Here is a 23,297-nt window from a genome sequence, read left to right as displayed (position 1 = left end):
AGGGAGGGCCATCACTAACTTTTAAGTCACGGAGAAATGGGGATCTGATTAATATTAACTGTTATTATATTCATTATTTTCTTTAGTGGCAAAACCAAAAAGTACATTAAATGGAAACATTGAAACATTTTTTAATTACCTAGAGACTGTTCATTTTTACTTGGAACTTAAAAGGGCAGAATTCTGTTAGAAAAATGGTATCTTAAACATTTGTTCTTTTGCATTTGAAATTTACTGCCCATATCTTTGTCCTCTTCCTCCCTTGTTTTTAACAGACTTTTGAAGTCATGATTTTGCGACTTCCTAAGTTCCTTTACAAAGTATTTTTGGTGTGTGTGGCCTTTTGAGATCTAGACCCTAACCAGAAATTTCAACCAGTTCTTTTTTATTTTGGTGAAACACAGTTTCTGGAATGCAGACAAAATTATATTGCATTTAATTTTATTTCTGTAATAAAGGTTGTTTTTGGTAAGTTAAATTCTTCACCTATTATGCTTTGTTTTGATTGATGCAAAGTTGCCATAGTTGTATCTCTTCTCATTAAAGAGGAAATGAGCCCTCTACCCTGGTATGTTGCTTATGGGTAATGTCTAGTGGCCCGATTTTCAGTTCTAATTAACATTGCCTACAGATGAAGTAGAATTATTTATGCATCAGAGATTGGAGAGAATGGTTAACATTCTTTAGTAATTTTTTTTAACTACTTATTTTAAACAAAAGGGGAGTATGTGTGTACATGAGCCAAAATTTAAAGGTACAAAGGGGTTTATTGTGAAAAGCCAGTCTCTTTTCTACATCCTTGTCTACTAGGTCTCCTTCCCTGAGGCACGTGTTGTTTTTAGCAATTTTTATTCCTACATTTACAACCAATTCTCTCTTTTTATTGCTCAGAGTATCCTTTGCATTGAATGTAGTAAATTTTATTTTTTTAGTAGATATTTGTTTTCTAGCTTTTGCTTTTATAAATGATGTAGCAATGAAATATATATTACATAGTTCATATCAGTACAAATTTTTATTTTACATAATTGCTTTTTTTAGTGCTTTAAATTTTAGAGGTGAATTTCTGTGTCAATCGATAGGTATTGAGCCATTTTGGTGAATATTGCCAAATTGCTCCTATTGGTATATTAATTTCTAAGGCTAGCATGATAGTTTATAAGGTATACTTTTTGCAGAAACTATTGTTGCTAGGTGCTTATATGCAGTTTGTAATTAGATTTATTTTTTAGACTATGTGGTTGCAAGCATTGATTACTCATATTGTACAAGCTAAGGGCATTTACTTGTTTCCTTTGTCAAATGTATTGTTTTAATTTTTAAAAGTCACTGTAATTTTACTTTTATGAGTAGCTTCTATCTTGTAAATGAATTGTTTAAAAAGGATATTGGTTAGGGGTTCGGAGTAGGGTGTTAATAAAAAGAATTTGGAATTAGGAACCTATTTTTCCAGTAAGTCATGTGAAAATTAAAAAATGGTGGCTAGCTTACTAAACAAGTAATAACACTGATGTAAAACATATTGCATTATACTTGAACCACCCTTTGTGACAATTGGTGGGAATTCATTTACCCTCCTATGTCATTTTTTTTTTTTTCAGGGTACTTGGTCTACCCCAAATCTCGGCATTTGACTTGACTTCCACTACCTGGGCTAGGGGAGTAAGGGTTAGATGGGGTGATACCCTAGGAGCAACTAAAGAGAACAGTGAATGGGTTGGGGAAAGAGTGAGTTTAAAACTAATTTATGGTAGTTTATTTGTTCACTTGTTGCTACTCTGTAGTACTGGGTCAGGGGGAAGGAAGGGAGCATGGAAATGGGAAAGATGGATTTCCCTTCCTTTCCTTTATAGTAACTTTCTTCTGGGTCTGATAACCTTAGATTCAGACCTGTTGTGATGGATTAGGCCTTGACAAAGGGCACGCAGAGAGATGAAGATTGAAAAAGGCTCTAATTGTTAGGTGGGCTTATAGAGTCTCTTAATAGGGAAACGGATTGGAGAAGAAAATTTCTAGTAACAAGACAAAGAAACATTTGTATGTTGGGCTTTTTTTTTTTTTTTTAAAGCCTTTTCTGTTCTTTTGGAAGCAGGTAGTTGGGCAGTGTTAGTATTTTCAGTATTGTTTATGGGGAAGAGGATTGTTAAGTGACATCTCAGTTCCATGTGGGCTTTTTAAAGGATAGTCTAATCTTCTCTGAAGTGAAAATAAATGCAAACCCTGATTTAAGGAAAATGTTCTATTATTTCCCTGTTGGTTTAAAACTATTTAGTCCTGATCTCACTTGAAGTGGTAGCAATAATTCTCTTTTCTATTCAGTTCCATGGTGGAGCAAAGCAGAATTGACTGTACAGTTGTTGTCCTTCAGACATTTCTCAATTTCTCAGTCTATTTATGAGCATCAACACTTTCTGCATACTTTTGCCATGGGTTGAATGCGTCTATTTTCCTTTAATTTAGCTTAAAACTAGTAATGGAATTCCTGAGGTTTTGAGAGGAATAGTGTTGGCAAGCGTAATTTTGAAACTAAAGGCAAATTAAGATACCAAGCAAAACAGCAGGAGACTATTACTTTAGAAAGCAATCTTAAAACTGCTGACATTTGCAAATCCAGTGTCATATTTACACAAGATAGGAATTGCTATTTCTCCAAAATTGTTAGTTTAAAAATAATTGTTACAGTTGTGCATTTTAAAAGTTGCTTCCAACACACTTTGGGTATGCTCAAAATCAGCCTTTTCAGCAGAGTATTCAGACATTTGGGCATCAGCCTTTTTGGTCTTATTTGTCTCAGACCATTTAAGATAATTAAGATGGATTGTGGATGTCAGGAACTTGATAAGCTTCCATTGAAATCTAATGTGGTTTAAAAAATTGCTTAAAATGGCCTTTGAACTTGTTAAAGTATGCTACCATCATCTGAATTATGAAATTTAGCTGAGTATTGCTAAAATAACAAATGATAGCACTTGTCATTTTGATGTTTGTTCTTTTAGTGTACTGTTTCATTGCTTTTGGAAGATATTTGCTGCACATATGCTGTAGGATTCTACTCTTGAAACCTAAGTCTTTTCCTGATTAAATTGATTTAATTCTAGTGTTTATCTGCATTTTGTTAATATTCACTTATGGCCTCATTGTTTACTTGAATTTCATTCATCAATCCATGCAATTTTTTCAGTGCCTACTGTGTGTTAAATCTGCCTGTGTGTTTTACCTTGTTTGTTGTCTACTGCTATTTTAAATTTTCCTCAGGACAGGAATTATGTTTTCTTATAGTTTTGGTAAATCTCCACAATGCAATTCAGTGATGCTTTTTTTTTTTTTTTTTAAAGATTTATTTATTTGCACATACAGAACTGGGGTTCAGTGATGCTTTTTTATGGTGAGTAGATACTTAGAACTTATTTGCCTACTTAGCCATTTAGCAGAAATTCAACCACTATTTACTTGATTTTAGTGGGACTGAAGATACAAAGCCTAGAAAAGCAAGAGCTCTGCCTTCAAGTTGCTTAGACTTTATTATTTAAAAAATTTTTTTTATTTTTATTTGTGCATACAATAATTGGGATAGAGGTTAGAGGTGGGGGTGGGGAGTGTAAAAGGATTTACCGGGGACAGAATGGGGAGCAGAACAGGTGGATCTACTGGAATACACTGCTGATGGGAACAGTGGGCAAGATAGGAGAGGTCATCAGCATGTGCTTCCTGGTCGGGGGTAGAACTCATGTTGCAGTGTCTCAGGATAGCTTGACAGTACTGAGACTTTAACCCCTGAACGATCGGGGGGCCCTGATTAGACTTCAGTCTTCAGAAAATGAGTCAGTTATAGTACCACAAGTCATTTGTATTTTGCAGTGAACTTTGAAAGGGCTAGAGCTCCAACTTTTGACAAAGATAATTGTACTCCACTCTAAAGAATGGAAGCTAACATTTGTTGAGTGTCTAAAAGTATTGTCAGTTTATCCTCCTAAATCTTTCAACATAAACATGATATCCATTTTGTCAACAGGAAACTGTTTAAGAGAGGTTATATCACTTAACTTCTGTTACTATATATAGTTGCTAAGTTGTTGAACTGGGTTTCTGACTTTGTGTTCTTTCTTTTATATCTGGGTTTCTTAACTTTTTAGGACAGATAATTCTCTGTTGTGGAGGTCTGGCCTATACACTGTAAGGTGTTAGTAGCTTCCCTGATTCTACTCAGGGCTAGGACTAGAGTGACATAAGGAGATACCAGCGGCACATTATTTGAGGAGGCATATTCAGCATCTTTTAGCGTTAACCTGGCAACCAGCCCTCACAACATTTGAGAAAACTCACTCACACCAGCCTGTTGTGTCTAGGTTTTGATTCACTGATAATAATATGAAGACTAAATTTTCTCTGTGCATTTCGTTTTTCCTTGGGAGCAAGAGCTTTTTGACATCTTTTCTCACACTTTCATTTCAGAACACATACTTGGGCAAAGGTGACCAATAAGAAATGGCATTTATAACATTAAAATGAAACCTTATGGATATTACAGAGCTTTGAAACATTAGATGATAATGTTATAGAACTAACGAAAACTTAGCAAATAACTATGCCTTGTATAAACTCAGCTTTTCTGTGTTTTTTTTTTTTTTCTTTTGTTCCAGGTGGGCCTATCTGTACTGATTTTACACTGTTAAGAAGTTCATTTTTTCCTCACACCTCTGCTTCAATATAAGTATTAGTTGGCTACATCTGTTAATAACTCTGTTAATACCTCTGTGATAAACTGTATGCTAAACCCAGTGTAGGTTGTTTGAGTAGTTCTTCAGAATGAATGCTTTAAAAAATGGAGTAACATAAGCCTGAATGTTAGGAATATTGAAAAGAAATGTTTAATAGAATTACAAATAATATTTGAGATTTGAAGTCTTACGTAGTTTTAATTTACATTTAATTTTTTGATAATGTGTTAATATTTGACTCATGGTACTATTTTTTCTTTTGTATTGGCCAGTGAGGTTTTTTATTTTTATTTTTATTTAATCTAAGTCCTTGAAGAGCTGGTAGAATAGGCAGCTTTTATTATCATAGGCAACAAAGAACCATACAAAATTGTTGAGTAGAAGAGTAATTTAGCAAAAGTAACTTTTCAGGAATTTTATTCTGACAACTGTATGCATGAAATATCCCGTAAAGCTTTCACAAAGATCAATTTCAAGGCCAGGCTGGAGAATGACATAATGAGAGTTGAAACTAGGGTGCTTGAATAGGAACGGAGACATGAATCTGGATAAGAATATTTTTTGAGTACTATTTTTGTTGATTTAAAAAACATATCAACATCCAAAATACAGAAAAAACATGAAGAAAGTGTCCCTGTTTTTATTTCTGCCATTCAGAAATAATAACTTAAATAATTTGGGGCACTGTTTTTCAGATATGTTTCATCTTTTGCCTTCCTGTTCTCTCTTACTCCCACATTTGGGAGAAAATTCTTAAATCTTTATATTTCTCCTCAAAGAGTAGAAAGTATAAAGAGGAAATGAAACTTTTTTTAAATTACTGTAATAGATTTTATTGTATTACTTATTGAGAATTTAAACAATACAAACAAAATAATAAAAATCAACTGTGGTTGATCTCATTATAACAGTGTTAACGATGGCTTGCTATTTTTTTCTACACATGTACCTACATTTGAACAGTATTTGCAATAAAAATGACTATTCAGCATATAATAATTTGCTTACTAACAATATACTGTTACTTTTTATGTTAACATATGTAGACTTGTAATATATATTTTTAAGAAGCAAGTTTTCTCCAATGGGAAAGTAGGAAAATTAATTTACAATGACTCCTTTTAGAGATTTAAGAAATGAATTTTTTTAAAAAGAAATGTTTTTCCAAAACATGAACTTAATTCATACGCAGTAAAAATCCAGCAGGTGTTTCTGAATGAATGGTGTGTGGATTGAATGAATTGGTAACTGCTGGAGTTTTATAAGTAGAGAGTGATGAGTCTAAGATACCACTAAGTTTTAAGGTTGTGTGAATTGTGGTAAAGGAAAATTTGGCTAGCTTTTGATCGTGAGGTTGGATGTGGTAGTGGAATGATCCAGAAGAGAACTAGTGGGCTTTATTTGGAGATACTGAATTAGATGTGCTGGTACAGTATCTTAAGTTAAAAGCTGGAGCTTAGCTGAGATTTGGGGTTATTGGAGAAATAACATAAGAAGAAAGACTTGAGTTTAGCAATAGTTGTATGTGATCAGCACAGAGATTCTGGCATGCCAAGTATTGAAGACTGTTCCAAAATGTTTCCTTAGTATCTTTTTTAAGTGATTCATTTAATTAAATGATTTCATTTTAAAGACTTTATATGGTTGTATAAATGAGAAACCAATATTACTTGCTTTGGACAGTTGGCAATGTGTAAACTAAAGTGATGACAGCAAAATGATGGTACTGAAAACAAACAAAACAATAAAATAGTAACACTTTGTAAATTAGAAAGCCTGAGGGCTTGATAAGCTCATAACTTTCTCATATGAATTATTATTATTATATGTATGCCACCTAAAGTGGGTATATATTCCCTACTTTGAGAAATACTTATGGCAGAGGAAGAGGAATCTGCTGTGGAAAATAGAGGCAGCTAGTGACCAGACGAATAAGGATAGGAGAGGCTTGATTTCCTAGAAGTTGTAGGTAGGTGAAAATTTCAAATGGCAAGTGTGTTTGCTGTTAAAAATTGTGGGAAAATGTGATAACTTGCATATCAAAATGTGATACTGGCTACTGATATAATAACCACCAAGAATTTCTACATTCTGTGATTCTCATTTTTGTAGTTAGGCAACTCCCACTGATTAAATACAGACTTGATCAAATACTCTCCTGGTATATTAGCAAATTTTATCTGGAATATAAATGAATGAACGAAAATGTGGAGGAGACACATGACGATGAGACTGGTACATTCTCAATTTTTAAATAAGTGAACTCAGAATTTTCTTTTGGTTGTGTTATTTTCTTGAATGAAACAGTAGAAATCATTCAATAATAATTCAATAAATGAAATTTGTGCATTCAGACATAAGCATGATTGACCACATATATGGACAAATAGACACTGACACACACATTTATTATTTTTTTAACCATGAATCAGTGTCTCCCGCCTTAGACCGCACTTTGAGGTGTGATTGTATCTTCTTAGGAATAGGGAGTAATTTTTTTTTTTGAATAAGGAGTAATTTTAAGAGATAGTTATTTTGCAGTTTTTGTCCCTGAGTCATATTCCAAGGTATGAACCAACACTTGGTCACACATGTTTGTTTTACTTTTGGTTGGGAGTGGAGGTGAGTGTATTAAGAATTTATATTTTTGTTATTCTTAAGTTGAAGACTTGTCCCTGTCTCTTAACACATTTTAGAGATTCTTTGAATTTGTGAATTTCCTGCTTTTCTGTGAATTACCCATAAACATACTTTGTTTTATAAATATATAAAAGTCATTTACAAGTGGAACATATGAGCTTTCCAGTCCTTAGTTTCAAACAGAGTTAGGGGTCCCAATTGAAGATTAATGTTTTCAATTAAGAAAACTTGCTAAGGACTTAAAAAAAAAGTCATTTAATTGCTATATGATGATGAATAAGTTGTAGTCCCTTCTCTGTTTCAAATGAGTGAGACAAAATATAAGTAAATGAAGTAGTGGTGATTGCCAGGCCACAAAACTCTGTAATGTGCCTCCCTGGTCACAAAAGGGGTTAAAGCAAAGCGCTATAAAGCTATCCACAGACACTGCTGTACCAAGTTTTATCCCCAGCCGGGGAGGTGACCCACCTGGCGCAGCAGACCTTTCCTTGTCTGGTCTGCCTCTCTCCGCAGCAGTGTATTTCAGTGGATCAGCCTGTTCTGCTCCCCTGCCTCTGTCCCTGGTGAATCCTCTCATCACACCTGTACCCCAGTTCTTATATCCATATATAAATAAATCTTAAAAAAAAAAAACCAACTGTATAGTACACCTGAAGTGCAAGTACTGCATCATCTACCTACCATATTTAACAGTGATTCTGTGTCTACAAGAAGGTATTCATGATTCCCAATCAGCTAACCAACAAATCATTTTTGCAGTGTATCATGTTTAAGTTGGGAACTGCTATAAAGTAATTGATTTTGGCAGAAAAGAGATGTGTTAAAAGAGAATTAGGTGTCCCTTTTACTGTTTTTTGTTCTTGAAAGTGACCAGATCTCTAGTAGAAGGTATAATTACTAAAGTTTTTTGCATTAGGTTAGGGTTTTAAATTTATTTTGAGTAGCATTAATTTGAACAGAGTAGATACGTGATCCATTCTGTAGAACATATGCTCCAGGGGTCATCTAGATATCTTTCTGATTTCTAAACTTTAAGCATCAGGATTTTTGAATTATGACCCTCCAGGGTGTGGGGTAGTTGTGTAGAAATAGATAATGACTTGAATTGGCTTTATCGTATAAAGTAAGTTCCTCATCTTAATCAGTTTTATGTTGGGGTTTCATTATATTGTTTATATTAAGGCACCTACTACAATAATCTACTATTGTGGATGTATTTACCACACTAAGTATTTTCTAATGTACAATATCAGTGTACACATTTATAAGAGCATGTATGAATTAACTGTGTGTGGAGACATGTCTGTTTTGTATTAAAGGGAGATTGTTAGAATGGACTTTGTTGGATACACCATGTCCAGTCACTAATATAATTATTCAGTTCCTTATTGTAAGAACCTAAAACTAAAATAGGATAAACTCAGGAGAACCAGGTTGACCCAATTGGTGAACCCTCTTTGTTTACAATGGCAGGACACAACCCCAAAGTAGATGCAGTATGGAGCAAGAAGTTACAGGCTTGGCACGTGATCAGGTGCTATTTTCCTACACCAGAGAAGGTCTACTGAGCAGAGAGTAAGGCCCAAGCAAAAGCTGTTGTGGCAAGCTGGTGCCTTCTCCAAAGACACCCTCCTCAGCAGCAGTCCAGCTACCAGTGCCCCAGCAGCTTACCTGCTAAAAGCCTTTGCTTCACCTTTTTCGGTCACTACCCTCTGCTCAGAGGATGGGGTTTGGAAGATTCCATCTTCCATCTTGTACCACTGAGTTGGTTATGAGTACTACCCGCTGTTCTTAACTGCTCCTCTTAAAATTTGCCCACTTTCAGTTGTTGTTAACCATTCTGTGGTGATGAAAATTGTATTCTGGATGCTGGGGGTGTAGCCTCAGAAGACAGTTTTGTCCACATAGTTACAGTATGTTCAAAGGAAATGCATCCAGAAGGCATTATCCATGCCTAGTGTGACAAAGTTTGCCATTTCTACAAAGTAGACCAATTCCGAACAGAGAAAATACCTTTTTTTTTTTTTTAATTTCCTTTCCCTCACCACCAAGACCTCAAATTGTTTGAGAGGTTATTGTTACTCATTTAAATCTATTATTAAATAAAATCACCTTAATCTACTACAAATCCATAATCTATTCTTAAAATCTGCCATCACTCCAGTTTCTGTTGGTTTTGTTAGAACTTTCTGTAAAGACTTTTAGTCTGAGTTCTCAAAACTTGACATATCCAGGTCTTGAGACCCCTGCCGCAGGATCATTTGCAGGATCATCTCAGCCAGCTTCACTTGCAGCATTTGTGTCTTTGAGTAGATTTCCTATTCTCATAGTTTCCATGGCATTTCTCTCTGGGGTCTCCAGACCTGTCAGTGGGGTTATGCTTCCATGCTCATGTGGGTGGTCCTTGGAACTCTACAGGCAAGGTATTGTGATCTCAGCTCAATTAAATTCCATTTAAATCTCAGTAATGTAACCATATTTCCAATTCTCTAAGGAGGAACAAATAAAACTCCTTATTTAAATTATACAAAAGTAGACACTTGATCACAAGTAATAAGAATGCTTTTTATAACCATTTTCCATCATTCCATATAATGATGGTATTAAGGAAAGAGAAAATGCAAACACAGTTTATTTCAGCTCACAAAGTACAGTTTAACATTGCTGCAGATTGTTCTGTTAATGAAAAAATTTTCCATTGAGTAGAAACCAACCCACCAAACAAACAAAGACAGTAATGTTGTAAACAAAAATATACTAATTTCATTCAGTTCCATCTAGAAAACTGTGTCTTAAGTTCCATTTGTTAGCATAGGTCTTGAAGGTTTTTTTGTTGAGGTTTTTCTCCTATTAATTTCTCCAGAAAAAAAATCCCTGCTAATATGAAAACTCTGAAATAACCAAAATTAAAGATCTGATGATAACATAGTTGGCAAGGAAATTTGTTTCACATTATCACTTTAAAAATTTCCAAAACAACAACTAGAATTGACAGGCAATATTGTATCAGAACTTCCAGACACAAAATAATTTTTTGAACACAAATAACATTTCTATGTGCTAAGCTCTCATTATGTATGCATGGCACAGATTTCACGACCTGGACAAAGTGAATGTTGAGAGCTCAATATATGATACTTCCGGGAAACTTCCAACAAACCCAACGTTTCTCTAAAGTAACAATGCTTCCTGTTAAATTCCAGTTCACCAGGTAACTACCAAATCGGTTAAACTCATCTAATGTCTTTCCCATAAAGAAAGGGAGAGAGTAAGATTCGTTTAAGTAATTAATCTTGAAAAATTAATTCCTTAAAAATGAAGGAAATAAACTTTGTTTATTGATGATAAGACTTAAGTAATAAAGTTACTAACACTTTCTTCATAATAGGAAAAAATTCAGATCCATTATCTCAATGAGCAATGTATATCTCATAAGTTTTTATTTACAGTTTAAAATACACAGGTGGTCTTAGTTACATCTAAACAAGAATACACTTAAAAGACTTGTAGTGGAGCATAAAAGTTCTATTAGACACGGAGCTATGTTTCTGCCAATAACTCAACATTTTGAGGACAGATAGCATCCCAATTCCAGTTTGAGATTGGGTACAGAAATATCCTAGGGCTGAGAATAGGCGTAGTAAATTGTACCAATAAAAACCTTTTGTGTATTTATAGTGGGGGGAAAGTCTTCATTGAACGTGCATAGTAAAATGTGATACAAACTTTTTATGTTTTAGCACTGTAGACCTCAGATTTTTTTTATGATATGTGATTAATTTTCAATGCAAATTCCAAAAATGTCTTTGCACATGAGTTTCTTGTCATTTTTTTCTTGCTGTTTTCATCTTTGGTTAATTAGCATTCCCCCCACCTCTTCTGTTCCAAAGTGTTTCATTGATTTTTGTCTCATTTTTATTTTCATATTTTCTTTAATGTTTTTATATTTACCCTTAATTTTTCTCCTGCTCTTAAAAAAATTATGGGACAGTAAATTTGTCTTCAGATGTCTTTTATTTGCACCCTAATATTGTTTGAATTAACTTGTAAGGCATGCTTATTTTGAATAAATTTCTCTTAGTGGATAAGAGTCACTTCTAGTATTAACACTTTTGGGAATTGTTTCAAAGTTTTAGTTTATTGTCTTAAGGAGACTTTTCAAAAGCCTGATTTCTGGTCCTACACTCCAAGTAATACATTTGATTTTGTTGTTAATTGTGTTCTTTAATATTTGGTTTGATCCCAGATCCTTCAAAAAATTGAAAATAACTTTCAGTATTCTTTCTAGTTTATCCAGTATTTTGTAACAGTACTGCAACTACAATTATGCTATTATGTTGATAAATTAAGAAAATATTGATATATAGTCTTCAGAGGAAATATTTTAAATAAAACATTAGTGCTATTAATAACTTAACTATATTTTAGGGGAATGTTGAATAAGTGTTAATACTATCTTCAGCTTTTACATAAAATTTGGTGGTAGCAATAAAATCATTTAATTACTAGTAAGGTATAGAAATTTTGTATATCGCAGTTTGCTGAAGTATACAATGAAATATACATGTTAAAATTTATTGAAATATTCAAGATGTATATTGAAATTTTTATAAACTCATATACAATTTACTGTGCCCATTCTGAGGCCTAGGATATTTCTGTACCCAATCTAAATTTAAATTATTTAAGAAATAATTATTATTCAATGAAGTTTTATATGTTTGGTAATTTCTTTAAAGATTTATTTAATTTATTTATGCATACAAAAGCTGGGGTGTAGGTCAGAGGGTTTCAGTGGGTGAGAGGATTCACCAGAGACAGAGTGGGAGCAGAACAGGCAGATTGACAGAAATATACTGTTGAGGGGTGTAGCAAGAGAGGCCATAGAGTTTGCATCTCATTGGTTAGCTTCCTAGCTGGGGAGCAAACTCACGCTGCAGTGGCTACTGATAGCATCATAGTCCTGATTTAACCCCTTGCACCACCAAGAAGTTTTCTTCTGCCTATTTTACTATTGGGTTATTTTTGGTGAGTAGTACAAGCCCTTTGTAGGTCTTCAATATCTCCCTTGTTAGATATATGGTGTACAGATATTTTCTCCCATTTAGTATGGTGTATTTTGTTTTAGTTATGGGTTTTTTTTGCTATGCAGAAGCTTTTTAACTATGTAGTCCAAGTCATTTATATTCTCTTCTGTTGTCCTTTGCCGCTGGGGGGCAAAGTTGCGAAAATATCTCTGAAATTTATGTAATTGAGTGTTTTACCTGTGTTCTATGTGTTTTATGGTTGCAGGTCTTAAATCCAAGTCTTATTCATTTTGAATTTATTATTTTTATTATTTGTGTTTGGTACTAGATAATGTTTAATGCTTTAGTTTCTTTTATTTCTTTTTATTTTTGGGGGGCATGTGGCAGTTCATTTTTGCAAACTATTGAAGAGGCTTTTTTTTTTTTTAAAGATTTATTTATTTATTCATACAGAACTGGGGTACAGGCCAGAGATGCGGAGGGTGAGAGGATCACCAGGGACAGAGTGGGGAGCAGAACAGGCAGATAGACGAAGGACACTGCTGAGGGGAGCAGCGGGCGGGTCAGGAGAGGTCTGCCGCGCCATGTGGTCACCTCCGGGGCAGGCAGGGATCCAGCTCATGCGGAAGCGGCTTTAGCTTCTTAGTGAGGTGCTTTAACCAGCTGCGCCACCAGGGAGGGCCTGAAGAGGCTTTTTAATGTATCAGTGTATATATTTTTCATTCCTTGTTACAGATTAGCTGTTCATAAATGTGTGGTTTTATTTCTGGGTTTCCAATTCCATTCCATTGATCTGTGTGCTTATTTTTATTCCATCACCATGTTATTTTAATTATTATGACTAGTATAGTTTGAAGTCTGGAAGTGTAATACCACCATTCTCTCTGCATCCTCCCCTTCCCACTCCACCCAAGAAAGCTTTGCCCATTCAAGGTCTTTTGTGGTTCCATATGAATTTCAATAATATTTATTCCATTTCTTTGAAGAATACCTTTGAAATTTTTATTGGGATTGCATTAAACCTGTAAATTGTTTTAGATAGGATGGCCATTTTGACTATTCAATCTTCCAAGCCATGAAGCAGGAATATCTTTCCTTGTCTTTGTTCTTATATTTCTTTTAGGTCTTTCATGTTCTTCATTAGGTTTATTCTTAAATATTTAATATACGTAAGGTATAAGTATCCTTATATCTATATACTAAATTGGATGGTTTTTTCAATTTCTTCTAATTCATTGTTTTTATATAGGAAGGCAACTGATTTTTTTTTTTTAAAGATTTATTTATTTATTCGTACAGAACTGGGGTACAGGCCAGAGATGTGGAGGGTGAGAGGATTCATCAGAGACAGAGTGGGGTACAGAACAGGCAGATGGACAAAATACACTGCTGAGGGGAGCAGCGGGCGGGTCAGGAGAGGTCTGCCACGCCATGTGGTCACCTCCGGGGCAGGTGGGGAATCGAACTCATGCAAAAGTGGCTTAAGCTTCTTTGTGCTGTGCTTTAACCCGCGGTGCCACCAGCGAGGGCCCCGAAGGCAACTGATTTTTATATGCTGATTTTTTAGCCTGCCTCTTTGCTGAACTAGTTTATTGTTTCAGTTTTTCCATGGACTCTTTAGGGTTTTCTATGTGTATAGCCTTTTTAAATTGTTATAAATGAAATATAGCTATGGTTAATGACTTTAGTTAAATGGTATATAACTCCCATTAGGGTCTATTTTCTTGGTTACATATTTTACTAATCTGTTATATGATCATCGAAACAGCCTAATCATAATTTGTGTTCTTTGTGTGTGCATGTATATACACAAGTTGATACAATTTCAAAAAAAAAAAAGAATTTCTGGACTCAGGCTAATGGAGTACTTGAGTGAATATTACTATTCATTGTTGGTTTTTTGAGTATGATTGATAAAACTTTAAACCCACCTTTTGTCTTGCTTTTGATACCCACTAAATTATTTCTTTGATGATAGACTGATGTTATGGCAAATATTAATGTAAGACAGGCATAATCAGGGCCCTCTCTGATGGCGCAGCATGTTAAAGCCCAGCAGTAAGAAGCTAAAATCATTTCAGTACGAGTTTGATTCCTGGCCAGGGAAGTGAACCACATGGTGTGGCAGACCTCTTCTGACCTGCCCACTGTTTCCCTCAGCAGTGTAATTCGTCCATCTGCCTGTTCTGCTCCCCACTCTGTCTCTGGAGAATCCTCTCACCACCCCTGCACCTCTGGCCTATACCCCAATTCTGTATGCATGCATGCATGCATGCATAAATAAATCCTTATATATTTAAAAAAAAAAAAGACAGGCATAATCAGGAAAATGTACTAAAAATTGCATAACATTCCCCAAAGTAAGTAGAAATAATGTGCCATCTACAACTGTTTAGTAAAGTTATTAAGAGCATGATTTTTGGAGTCAGATTTCCTCATCTTGAATCCTGGCTAATACTGCTGATTTAGCTGTGTTACTTGGGTCAATCATAAGTCCTTGCCTAAATTCATATGTAAGATGAGGATAATATTGCTATCTATGTCATAAGGTTGTTATGATAATTTAATAAATTATAAAATGTTTAAACACTACATACATAGTAAGCAGTATACAAACTAAGCAGTATATAGATATTGGTAAAATATTTAAAATTACAGTTTACATAAGAATTCTTTTTTTTCTTGATCATTTGCCAGAATCTCAGCCTCCTTCTCTATATTACAGTCTTTAAGTAGTTAACTGATTCCATAATCTTGTTGCTAGCACTATCTCTGCTTCTGTCTACTGCTGCTAATTGTTACTGCTCTTGCTTTTATTTCATCATCATCATCAAATACTGCTAAGTTAAGGTAATTTCCCCACGTGCCTTTAGAGGCTAAATATGACAAGTTGAAATCTAAATGAAGGAGGTCCCTCAACTAAGAAATAATACAGTGATCAAGCTGAGGTGAAGATCATTCCCCTATTCCAAGTGTGTTGCTTTTTATATTGTGTCACAGTTACTTTAGAGGACTAACCGTTGTTTCTACCTCTTGTGGCTCCATTCAAGATTTCTTTTCTCCACTCCTCCTAATCACACATTAATACAGTTCGAAAAAAAAAGGTATTTAGTTATATACCCTTCTGTTTAGTAAGTAAATGAGGTTAATTCAGTGGTGTTTCCCAAAGGAAGGGGAGGGAACTCCAGGCAGCACCGCTCAGGGGTGCTTCTGGTGAGGGTGGAGTGGGGAAGCAAGACAATCTTCTGCCTTTGGGTGTGGGAAAACAGAGGAAAGCGAGAGAACATGGTTCCTAGACCTGGCCCAGTGAGTATTTTTCAGTTTGTGATGACTATTAGTAGGGTTATACTAATATAGATGACATTAGTAGGTATGGAAAATCTGATACAATTTTGTTCCATGAAGGGAAAATTTAGTTATAAAAGTATTGGTGTAGCCAGGATTCAAAAGTAAAAGTCTAGGCATAAAACTGTAAATATAAAAAGTAATATTACAATTTCTGAGAAAGCTTACAATAAGTTTGTGACTGATAAGCATGTGGCATAATAGCTTGTGCCTTTCATGGATATGATTATTTCATCGTGCTTTGTTTATACATGTTAAGTGTTTGTCTTTTATTTTAATGCTTATTTATATTGTTATCCACTTACAATCAAAATAAGTTCGATGTTATCTCAATTAAAGATAATTTAGATAAAACATTGAAAAGGTCCTGTATAGAAATTTCTTGGAACTCTGAAATTTGCTGCCTGATTTCATCCTTTTCTCTTCTGTTAGAGTAGTTTTGGCTAAAAAACATTCTGTAATGGTAACATGTCTCAAGCTACTGGAAAGTCTCAAGTGCTGGCTGTAAAAAGTTTAGTGGTAGTAAGTAAGATTCATTTACTCTTGCCTATTTAAAGTGGGCATCATTTAATGTGTATGTATATATATATGCATATATATATATATAGTTTATTTTTACATCATTTTGTGCATTTTTCCATCTCAGTTGTAATCCCCTTGGGCTTCCCATCACCAAATCACCCATGTGCCATCACCAAAGTCCAGTGCATTTCCCTCCCCACACTGTTTTTGATCCCATTCCCCACTCCACCCCCAAAAAATATCTCTGGTATATAACTGTTCATTATTATTATTTTTTTTGTTATTTTCTCGCCTGGTCTGTTATACTCCTGCTATGAGTGAAATAATTTGATATTTTTCCTGGCTTTTTTCACTAAGCATGATCTTTTCCAGCTCCATCCATGATGCTGCAAAAGGCATGTGTTTCTTTTTTTTTTTTTTTTTGGTTGCTGAGTAATATTCCATTGTGTATATGTACCACATCTTTTTAATCCAGTCATCCAAAAAGTGAGCACCATTTTTAATGTATGTAGTGGCTATAGCGTCCTGATATTTTTTGTACTTATAGGAAATTAAAGTTGGGGAAGTAAGTCTAGTGTAAGGTGCTTAATATGTGAACTGTGTATAGTATACTGGATAGATTGTAGAATTGGGAGTCAGGAAATCTTAGGTGTCCTTAATGTAGTTTTGTTTCTAAACAAAACCTTTATCAGTCTCATTGTGGAAATGGAAATAATGGTCTACTCTTTTATTCTTCCTCAAATAATAAAATGAGGCAATGAGGGTGATTAACAGTTATTGATGTAAGACATACATGATTGTTGGTTACATTTTTCTCTCAAGTTTTTTGAAGTTTTGGGTGATTTCTCCCACTCTTTACTACCTCATTTAAAAGATTTATTTATTCATACAAAACCTGGGTATAGGCCAGCGGCCTGGGAGGGAGGAAGGTGAGAGGATTCACCAGGGACAGAGTAAGGAGAGAACAGACAGTATGACTGAAATACACTGCTGTGGGGAGCAGTGGGTGAGACAGGAGAGGTCTGCTGCATCATGTGGGTCACCTCCTTGGTCTGGGATTGGGATCGAACTCGTGCTGCAGTGTCTGTGGATAGCTTCATAGTGCTGTGACTTAACCCCTTTGTCACCTGAGAGGCCATCTAAGTTATTTTAAGTATGCAGTAAAATCTAGAGGGAGAGGGTGGCAGTGATTCTTCCCCATTATTAGCCAAATGCCTTTCTAATTTTTGAGCCCCAGTTCTGTGTTTGCTTCCTCTCTCAAGCCCACTAGTATGTTTCACATCTGAATTTATAACTAGCCTTCATATATTTTGTGTTCATGGGCTAGTCTCGGCAGCTCTCCCATGTACCCTTTGTGTACTGCAAGCTTCTTGAGTGCAGGAATCTAGTCTTACAAGTATTTTTCTCTCAGAGCTCCTGTCAAGTGGGCCCTCATTGATGAATACTAATGATTTTCTTTGACTACTCTAATGCTGACTCTATTTCTCCTTTGGTTTTCTGGGTGTCCAATGTAAATCATATAACATGTGATTTTAATACTATTAAACTTTTGTAATAGTTGTTTAATTGTTGATAAACTTGTGATGTAGCTGACACGTGAAGTTGAGCAACTACATGTTGTAGATCAGCATATAGTTCCTTTAGAACTGCTGGAAAAGCAAACCAACTCTCATAGTTTTTATCTTTATATAAAAAGAGCTTAATTTTTAAAGAAATTCAATAGATTCTGATGTAGTTCATGGTTTTAATCTTGTGCTTTGAAGCATTTTCTTTTTCTGGAATGGGGTTCTTGGTTTTGACTGTAGAAGAAATATGTTAATTAGATTATATTTAGTTGGTAAATTTGTGCCCACAAGAATGTGACTTTTAAAAAGTTGCAAGTTGCTACAGTTCTTGAAGATTGCTTCCTGTTTTCTTTTGCATATTTAGAACTTTGTAAGTTTTTCCATGAGGTAGCCTTTCAGTTCATTTGTATCATTTGACATTAAGATTTAAATTAAATATAACTTCAACTCTACCATCACGGGTGCTTACTAATGCTAATGTCATTTAGAATGTCAAAATTTGGATTTGACCCAAGAGTTACAAATAATACAAGCTTTTATATAAATATATCCAAATATATATTCTTAGGGGGAAAGGAATAAATAAAATACTGTGTTTATGGAATGGTTTTAAACAGTTAGGCTTTAGAGTTGTTTTGTGCCCAAAGTATTTCTCCAGTGAATTACATACTGTATTAGTTCATGAATTGTATTAGAATTGTACTACTGACTTCAGCACTGCTCAGAATTCTCAGAATAAGTAGAAATTGAGATACTAGTTTGAAAAAAAGGAATGTATGCTCAATTTTGACAATCTTAGGTTTTATTAGCAAAATCTTCTGTTTTATCTTACTGTTACATTTTTTTATTTTGGAATCAAAATGTTTTCTATACATATATAGTCGTACAAACCAGATACTATCTCAAGGCTCACTTAAACAGTCCCCATCTCTCCTTGCCTGGTGTCCACTTTCTAGTGTTCAGAGGCAGTTTCAGTTCTTTGTCTGTTTGCCTTTGTTTTTCTCAGTCAGTTCTGCTTATTGTTGGTTTTTCATCTTAGATAGTAGCTACTGATTCCCTGTTTAGAATAAAGAGAATGAGTCATCTTACCTCTCAACTGCCTGCAAACATTTACACATAAATCTGTTTCACCTTTAATGGGACATCAGATTTTTTTAGGGTAAATTCCTTATTATGTGACTTTGCAAGTATTTTTTACAGCTGAGTCACAAAGTTCACTGATTGTATTTCCCTTCTTGTCCTTACTGTTTTTCCAAATATCCAAGTTAAAATTTTTATGTTCCTTTTCACTGTTACTAATTAGTTTGCAATTCTCTGACAAATCTAAAATTCTTTTAAATATGATTGACAGATACTGTCAATTCCGTTTTCTTCTGGGTGACAGCCTTCTGTAACCTGTGTAGAATGAAGACCATACAATTCTTTCTGTTTCTGTTTGTCTTGGTTTCAGTTGTGATTTTTGTTTCTAACATCAAGGTGTTTGCCTCACCCTCTGCAGAGGTGTCCCTCTAGCCTCACTGGGGGTAAAGAGAAGCTTGGTTTTCTCAGTGCAGCCTCTTAAATGACCTTTCAGCCAATCATTTATTTGCAGCCCCACCCTGGGTTTTGTCTTCATCTTGCCTGAGTCTCCAGCATGAGTCAGCTTGTTGCTTTTATTTAATGGTGGTAATGTAAAATATATATAACATAGAATTTACCATTATAAACCATTTAAAAGTGTACAATGGAGTGGCTTATGAATATTGTCTTCATATTGTTGTGTTACCATGATCATCCATCAACCTCCAGAACACTTTTGTCTTCCCAAACTGAAACTGTACACATTTAGCACATTTCCTCATTTCTTCTGCGTCTGCAGCCGTGACAAGTTACTATACTGTTTTTTTTTTTTCTCATCAGTCTCTCTCTTGGTGGCGTCTTCCTTTTAGGTTGGTTTCAGCTTTCTTGGCCTTGTTAGTCTGGTTGCTAGATTTTTCCCTTTCTAATTTCCAAAGCATTGCTGACATCCCTCATTTGCTATTGTGTCTTTTCTCATTCTCTTTATCCTGTGGGTTTTGTACTACTAACACTTCCTTTAACTATTTACGGTTAGGATTCAGGAAAGCAAGTCCAGGTTAATCCCGACTAACTGAAGATCTGCTTTCCCCAATACATTCTTTAGTGTTAAATTAAAAAATATTTTTTATTTTATATACATTTTTTTAGAATAGGAATTTAGTTGTAGGTATGCTAAGTTTCTGGTTTAATAACTACATTTGCTATAAAACAAAGATGGGCTCCAACTGCATCATTGATTCCCAATTTGTTGGCAGGGCTTGGCTCCTGAGATTTTCTACAATCCCACCAGCCTCTCCTTCCTCTTCGAACAAACTAGAATGGTGCCGCTGTGCAAAGATTTGTTTTGTGCCACTGCAGCAGTTTTCAATAACAATGAGAACCTGCTTCTTCTGGGAGTGATTTTCAGGAGAGAGACCATTGCTTAAAAACTTACATAAAACAAAAGTTTTTCAAGGTTTGGCAGTCACTTCCATCTTCTGATTCTGGTTTTGATTCGTAATAGATGTTAAATAATTATTTACCAGACTAATAAATAATCCACCTGGGCTGGTTGAATTTTCTGATTTTTGGCAAGCATACTGCCACTTGTGCTGTTTATCATCAATGTTCACGGACTGCTCTGCCAGACACTATTAAATGCTTTTTGCTTGTTACTGGGAATTAATTCTGTGTAGTGATTAGTGGCCTGATGGAAATGCCTGGGCTTAAGGAAGTGAGCACATTTCTTAACCCCTCTGTCACTTTCCTTACCTATTACATAGAGACAATACCAACCATGTAATGTAATGATTAAAATAATATATCCAAAGTGCTAGATTAATACAGGGTACATTGCTTTGTAGTGAATCTGTTCTTCATCTTTACTGGCATACTGCCTGTGTAAATCATGAGGACCTGATTATAATAGATGATTTTTGATTTTTGATAAATGAAAACGATAAATCCGGCTACTATTAAAAATACTTAGATCTTTTGAATTTTGCATCTGAGCAGTAATCTCCATGGACAATAACAAATTATAACATTTAGGTAATTTAACCTGGGAGAAACAATGTCTTCAGTGCTGTAGATCTACAAGAATACTGTATTCTTTAAATATATGAGGTAGCCAGACTTTTTTTAAACACATGGAAAATAGATTGAATAGCTGTGATACTATTCATGTTCTTCTCTTCCTAAGAGTTTTAAGCAGCCCATTAATGAACTTGTTATTTGGCATGATTTTTGTCTCTTCATTTGGTATGAAGAGCGGGTTTTAGGTTGGATGGTGAATTCTGTGATCCATAAGGAGTGAAGTGCTCAGGCCTGGAGTAGAGTTCCAGTTCCATCAAGTATTGTCTGCATGAGCCCAGCCAGTTGGCTTTCAATTCTGTCAACCTCAGATTTTTCCCCACATAGAAGATGCATATAATATTAGTAAAGTTTGTTGTGAAGATTAAAATTAAACGTGTGCAACCTACAAAAATAAAAGAATAGCTCAGTAAGTAATAAGTGTGGCAGTGGATGCCACTTTAGTGGGAATGTAAACTGATGCAGTAAAAATGGAAGTGACTGGACTTAAAAACCTAAGAATGAAAATACTGTGTGGTCTAGCTATTCTACTCTTGGGCATCTATCTAAAGAATGTTATATCACCAATCTAAAAATCTATGCTTTCTGGTGTTTATTGTCAAACTGTTTGTAGTAGCTAGGACATGGAAACAACTTAAACATCACTGATAGAAGGATTGAGGAGTTGTAGTATAGCCACGTAATGGAATACATAAGGAAAGAGGAAATGTAGCCATTTGTAGCAAAATGGGCGGAGTTTGAGGGAATCATATCTAGGAAAGCAAGTCAGAATAACAAATATTAGACATTTACATAGCAGTTTGAAAAGTAAAAATAATTAGACACACTAGCTGACATTAATAAAGTGAGGTTTTAGGGGAATGAGAAAAGGGTCAAGAGGGCATAAGGAACAGTGGTGGGGAAAAAGTGAGATCCATTTTTAAGGGTGATGGGGGAAGAAATACTTTAGTAAAATGCCAGGTGTTTTCCTTACACCTATTCCTTCCTTAATGACTGTTCTTTAAAATCTTCTCCAGTCAGTCTAAACTAAAATGGTTGTGTTTTGCTTGGGCTGACAACTCCCATTCTGTGTGGCAGCCAATTAGTGCCTTTGCCAAGCACCACAGAAGTGTCACCTGTTACCTGTGTGGGCCAGTTTTGAAGGCAGGGCAGTAGCAGTACATGTACTTCGGGTTTGTCATCTTGCTGAACCTCCCTTTGTCTTTTTATGTGCACATTCTCTCTCTGTTCCCTGTTAGGTTTCATCCACTTTTTGTTCTTGCACATTATTCTGAGAGCAGTGTTAGTACCTTCCTCTCCTCCCCCCCCTTGATGTTTTGCCTGTTAACAGTTGTTTTTTCATAACATAAATTACTTTTCATAATAGGGTTGTAATCCAGAGCCGTAGCCTTAGGTCTTTTTTAGCTCTGCTGCTTCTACCACTCATAAAATGCAAATATAACTAGTTTGTAAGGCCAACTTGGGCATGCCTCATTTAAAGAAGAGGTAGGTTTTTGCATGAATTTCTTTTTCTTACTCCCCAGAGTAGAAAGCTCCTGCTATATTTCATGTAAGGTGACCAGATGTAAAGGAACTTTGCCGTGAAGGACTATGGTGTTCTTTTAGGGCAGGTGGATTATGATCAGAAACAAAAAAAATTTTTGTGTTAAATGGCATAAGTTAAGCTTTATGGTATTTAGGTATAAATTATATTCTGAGGGCATGCAGTACATAGCAACTAATAAATTATAGTTGGTCATTAATGAAATAGCCCTTAGCACATAGGCAAAAATAATTTTTCTTTATAACACATCTTTGGAATTTCATAATTTATGGACACTATAAAAGTTTTTGCTTTTCTTGATGATTTTTTTTTACATTAGTAAGTCCAGAATATATATATATATATATATATATATATATATAAAGTATCATAAATCAGAACTTTAAAAACAGCATTAACAGTTGGGATTTGAAAATTACTTGCCTTGGACATAGTATTTTTTGTTGTTTTAAATCCAGGAATTAATACCAGTTGGTGTTCAGTTAATTTTACTTTGTCTGAGTTTGAAGGACAAGTTGAAGATATTTTAACAATACCGCTCAAAATCAGAAGGTCAGTTCCTTGGGTAAATTGCTTAGTAGCTTTCAATACCTCAACTCTTTTCCTGTATTACAAGTTTAATGCATAAAACTAAAATTCACTGGCCTTTAAAAACAGACAAATCTCTGCCAAAATTCAGTTTGTTTCCTACTGAATATTTAATGTTATATACACATTAGAAATCAATGTACATATTCAAATGCTTGCTTATTTTTAATCTGAAAAGACCGTCCTTTTTAAAAATGATTTTGATTTTGTTTAGATTATT

The 23,297-nt window shown here is 34.8% G+C and overlaps 1 protein-coding gene across 1 annotated transcript in view; it reads left to right on the top strand.

Annotated features, from left to right (window-relative positions):
- Window positions 1-23,297, top strand: part of FRS2 (fibroblast growth factor receptor substrate 2) — a 98,638-nt gene that overhangs the window by 19,220 nt on the left and 56,121 nt on the right. The gene's annotated exons all lie outside the window — the stretch shown is intronic.

Source organism: Condylura cristata, unplaced genomic scaffold (genome assembly GCF_000260355.1).
Source record: "Condylura cristata isolate star-nosed mole 26May11 unplaced genomic scaffold, ConCri1.0 scaffold00004, whole genome shotgun sequence".
NCBI lineage: Eukaryota > Metazoa > Chordata > Mammalia > Eulipotyphla > Talpidae > Condylura > Condylura cristata.
Note: the sequence above shows the minus strand (reverse complement) of the source record. Positions and strands in the feature narration are given on the sequence as shown.